Source organism: Octodon degus, unplaced genomic scaffold (assembly GCF_000260255.1).
Source record: "Octodon degus isolate 3935 unplaced genomic scaffold, OctDeg1.0 scaffold00177, whole genome shotgun sequence".
In the NCBI taxonomy this organism is placed as follows: domain Eukaryota; kingdom Metazoa; phylum Chordata; class Mammalia; order Rodentia; family Octodontidae; genus Octodon; species Octodon degus.
Window position 1 is genome coordinate 3,169,596 of NW_004524753.1, and position 5,446 is coordinate 3,175,041.

The following is a 5,446-nucleotide window of genomic DNA, read 5'->3' on the forward strand; positions in this document are numbered from 1 at the left end:
CCTTTTTTGTTAGTTTTGTCAGAGAAGGGTATTCTAATGTCATTTAAATATTGTAGGGGTGTGAATTCAGCAAAATATTCCAATATAGTCCAGTAGTCCATAGTGGTAGTGGGTTTTCCGTAACACTGGCAATGACAGAAATTAAAAATATGGAACTCTTCACAAATTTGCATGTCATCCTTGAGCAGGGGCCATGCTAATCTTCCCTGTATCATTCCAATTTTAGTATATGTGCTGCCAAAGTGAGCACTTTGATCCATTTTTATTTTAATTTAGTACATGGCTGGAGATATTGGTCCAGTATTAATCTTCTACAAACAGATACCTATTTCTCCCAGTATAATTTGTTGGAATAGGCTATCTTTCCTATAGTGTACCTTTTTTTGGCCCCTTTGAGATCAAATAGTTGGGGATATTTCTTTTATCCTCTGTTCTATTCTATTGATCCGTTTATCTGTTTTTGTTCCAGTACCACACAATTTTTATCACTATTGCTTTGTAGTATAGCTTTTAGTCAGGTATGATAAAGCCTCCTGGTTTGCTCTTGTTGCTCAAAACTTCTTTTGCTATTTTGAGTCTTTTCTGGTTCCAGTTGAATGAGAAACATTTTGTCCACTCCTCTCCCCACATTAAGATATGATGGAATATAATTTCTAATCTTTGAGAGAGGGTGTGGGGGTCTTGGTATTTTTCTAGAGTTGTTGTTTTCCTGGTTCCTTGTATAAGAAAAATTTGTACGATCCAACCTAGTTATAAAATATACTGTTAGCAAAGCACCTGAAATGAATAATTGTTAGTTCTCCTGTGTCAGCTAATGAGGCTTAATATTCTGGGAAGGGGCTCAAGAATTTGTGCTTTTAACAAACATTCCATATGATTTTTATCAAATAGTTTAAGAAATTCTGATCTAAACATAAAAAAGCTAACATAGAAAATATGCTATGTGCATATCTTAGTATTCCACTGCTTTGAAACTCCTTGAATTTTATATTTGACACATTTTCATGTAGTTTTGTCCCAGTATTCCCTATTTGCTTGGTACTGGCCATGTAATGTGGGGGGCGGGGGAGAGATCGACTTGACTCAGGTTTTTGGTGTTCACTGCGCAGATATCCCAATAGCATGTCTTCTGTCCTTAAAACTATCCCAATTGCATCATTCCAGTTTACTTAATGTTTTATAAGTTTTGATGTGACATTTAGGTTAATTACTAAGTTTATTATTATTTCAACATTTAGGTAAAAGTGATGGCAACTGGCCAAATTGCCATTGCAACAGAGATTTGTACATTTGTGTGCTGTTTGCAAGTCAGATTTTATAGCATGATAAGTGAGGAGCAATGGGATTATTTGCACTTGTGTCTTGTCTACTGATGACGAAACCTACCTTCTCCAAGTCATGCCACCTAAGAGCAGTGCCAAAATAATTTCAAACGGGAACCTTCCACTCATCTGTTTGATAAATTGGGTGAACTATTCTCTCTTATCAGTGAAAATCCCTTTTAAATAATATAGAGCAGCGTCTAAGCGGTAGATTGTGTGTGTGTGTGTGTGTGTGTGTGTGTGTGTGTGTGTGTGTGTGTGCATGCGTGTGTGTGTGTGTGTGTGTGTGTGCGTGCGTGCGTGTGGAACCAGGGATTGAACTCGGGCCCTTGCTCTTGCCAGGGAAGCACTTGGCTGTTGCTGATGCATCCTAAGCCATTGCTGACATTGCCTGCCACTGTGTGGCTTCACCCCAGGTTTTGGAGGCCTTTTCGGGTTCCTGGGATTCACTGCACAGATGTCACAACCACGGTTCACTGTAGCACCCTTTGTTCTTGACATTGCTCCAACTATCTCTCCATTCCACCTAATGTTTTCTAAATTTGGGAGTGACATTTAGGTTAAAATAGCACTTTTCCCCCTTTACCATCCTTCCGCAAGTCTTTGGAAGAGGTCAGATCGGCACATCTGCTGAATTAAAAAAAATGCCCATTTCTAAAAAGGCCAAGTAGTTAGTTTCAGACCAAGCTTTGGTGCCCTAACTGCTTAGATTGGGGAGGAGTTGATTTATTTCCTTCCACAGATGTTCATTAGCTCCCTAAGGACTGCTGCTTTACCACAGTAGAACTTGTAAATAAATCCACTTATCCTCCCACTCTATGCCTGCCACTAGAAGATGTCTTGAAGTTAAAGATTACAGACACTGTTTGCTGGAAAGCTACCAAATGGCTAGATTGTAGAAAATCCTGAAGATATGTCTCAGGAAGGTTCTGAGATGGTTATAGCTAGTAATATTTATTGAGAGCACAAGTCAGGTTGCCTTACATGGTGTTGTAAGGTAAATCGCCTGAATTTCTGATGAAGAATAAGGTTCAGAGGAGTTAAATAACTTGCCCTCAGTCACACAGATAGTAAGGGAGAGGGGACTAGGTTTCACTAGGGCCTAGGGTGGGTTTAGATTTCACCACCATGTCTACTGTCACCACCTAAATTCTTATAAAGTTAGAACTGCCAGATCAAGACCTTTAGAAGTAATCAGGTTCTGAGAGAAAAAGTTGAGATCCCAATGGATCAAGACTGTATTTTACTGTCCGTTTGGGCAGCAAAAAAGGTGAGAGACTGGAGGTCAGACATAGGTCACAGAGACCATAGTTATTGACTTCAAAGTAACTCAGCATGTCAAAACACCATACTTTGGAAAATTGTCTTCTGAATCCCAAGACCATCTGTTATTATGAAATATCTCATCAACAAAATTGTTTTAGAAAGAAATCAAGCTCTGCTGTAACTTACCGAAGTATCTTCTGAATTTTCCCCATTAGTGGCCTTTGTTTTGGAATTGAGTGATAGTGGTAGGATTGCACCCCAAAGCCTACAATCTGGACTGATAAATAAGAGGGAAAAAGTCCCAGACCATAAATTTGTTCCTTAAAATGTGTATCCAGAAAAAAAAAAAAAAAGCAATAACAAGAGGACTAGAGAGGAGAAAAACACAAAGAATCACACCACCGAATGGAATACTTCTTGTCCTGAGTCTCCAGAGTCAGGTTCTTGGGCATTTGTTTGTATTTGGACCTGGGTCTTAATACCCAATTACATTGTAACTCGAAGGGAAAAAATCATTCTCTTAGACCAGGAGCTTAACTTCTTTGGGCCTCAGTTTTCTTCTCTGTAAGTTGGAGCTTATGTAAGTCAGCTTATGTAGCAGTATAAGTCAACACCCCTGACTACCTCATGAGAAGTTTATGAGACTGAGAAAGTAAGCTTAACATTGGGATTTGGAGGAACTCAGGAAAGCATTCCTGTTTTATTTAATCATATTCTGAATAATTAAAGAATATAACAAAAAGTCTGACACATGCTAAGCAGGTACTCTACCAATTAGTAAGTAGGAGCTACACTCCACGTGCTGCTTTTTAAGTGATAAAACCAGTGTTGGGAAAATGGCTTATATCTGCTAGCAAATAAAATTCTAAACACAGAACCAGAGAATTAAAAAGACTTACCCACCCCGAACTGGAATCCTGTAACCTCCCTCCCTTTTCCCCTCCACTTCCTCAGTAAACACATGGAGTAGGAGACAAGAGTGGAATTTATGCTTCTGGTAGGCAACTTCCTTCCACAAGGGAAAGGCTGTAGCTCATCATTCCCAGTTCATCCTTCCCGTGCTGCTAAGCTATTGGGTACAGGAGCAAAGGAGTTACTTGAGTTAAACAACTCTACAAGGAAGGGCATATCAGGAGCAGAAAACATTTCTCTCACCTCCCTGATAAATCAGTCTCAACACACACACACACACACACACACACACACACACACACGCAGAAATATTTTTTATACACTGAACTTGGGGAAGGTTTTCTGGGGCTGAAAAAGAAGCACAAGTCATAAAGTAGTAATCCAAATTTCTGATCTTTTCACTTCATTCTATACCAAATTAATGACAAGAGCCCATTTGTTACAATTACATGAACAGTCTTCATTATTGACATCCACATTACAAAAAATATGGTTTCAATAAAAGAACTCATAATGAAAGTCGCACCCAAATGATAATCATATTCATTTAGGCTGTGTCACAATTAAGCATAAATGGGAGTAATTCATTTAGGTTCTAGTAATCAATGTGCTTTTTATGAGATCAAACCCAATGTTTACATTTTCTCCTCTTACTCTGTCAGTTCATTATTATCTGTAATCATTAACAATAGCTATTCATTATCACTGTTACATGACAAGGAGCATCAGTACCTAGAATCCCCTTTTGCCTCCTGCTGCCTGCTTCCTCAGTTGTGCTTCTCTCCATGCCCACTGTGGAAGGCAGACTTTTACAATGACCTTCCGAGATCCCTAGCTCCTGATAGTCCTGTCTCTGTAAACGCCTTTGTAAGTACCAGTCCACTGTGCAAGTGCAGCTGACCCTCCCTGAGTGGGACTTGTTTCTAGTAGGTAAACTATGGCAATAGTGGAGACATGTCACTGTTGCTATCAGGCTTCTTTCTTGCCAGTACTATGTCCCTTGCTTCTTGCTTGCTCACTCTGGTGACACCATTGCCACATCTTGAAGTGCTCTATGGAAAGGCTCGCATGGCAAGGAATTGAGAAAGTCTCCTGTCAACAGTCAGGGTGGAACTGGATGCTGCCAGCAACTGAATGAGTGAACTTGGAAGGGATTCTCCCAGCCAACTCCAGCCTACTGACATCTGGACTGTGGTATTATAAAAGAACTGAAGCATAGGTCGTGGTACCATTGCACTGGCTTCATCAGAACAACTAGCCGCTGCCCTGCTTACCTCACCTAATACATTGTTGGCAAAAGTAATTATTTTAATTTCCAAAGAGCTATAAGTTGTATGAGAAGTGACAGTTTAGTTACAACAGGTGACTGTAATAATGTCTTAGAGAACGACAGTCATAGGTATAAAGAGCCTAAGAAAGGGAGAACCCAATTTAGAGTTGATGTGTATAAACAATGTTATGAAACTCCCAAGTTATAGGGACCCATATCAATTTACATAAACTTAAGAGTCACATTTTAAGAATCACTCTTAAATACCAAACCTGATTAACGAGGGATTCCATGATTTACTTCAGATGCTTGAAGAACACTGATAGGCCCCAGTTCATAATCCATGATTAATCTTGGCCCTTGACACTGAAGTCACTTGCATCCTGAGAAAGTTCCAAACACTCTCAGCCCAGCTCTGAATAGCTTTATTTTCTCTCACCTTACTGCACCACTGTTTTCTTTCTCATTATTTAGACAGTCTTGGCCTCTCCCAACAAAAAGTAGACCATTTTTTTTGTTTTGGGAGGGGAGGAAATGAGTAAAAGGAAGAAAACTAAAGAATAATACTGTAAGTCTCCTTGGCTCTATAAACAATGAAATGTTAACAAACTTTCTCTTTTGGAAGCAAAACTCACACACTCGCCTACTTCCACAATGGGTAAACGTTGATATCATG

The 5,446-nt window shown here is 39.4% G+C and overlaps 1 non-coding gene across 1 annotated transcript; it reads right to left on the reverse strand.

Annotated features, from left to right (window-relative positions):
* Positions 1 to 143: 143 nt before the first annotated feature.
* LOC111813274 lies at positions 144 to 250 on the reverse strand. The gene has a single exon (XR_002818578.1). It is a non-coding gene; the product is annotated as a U6 spliceosomal RNA (small nuclear RNA).
* Between the last annotated feature and the right edge of the window lie 5,196 nt (positions 251 to 5,446).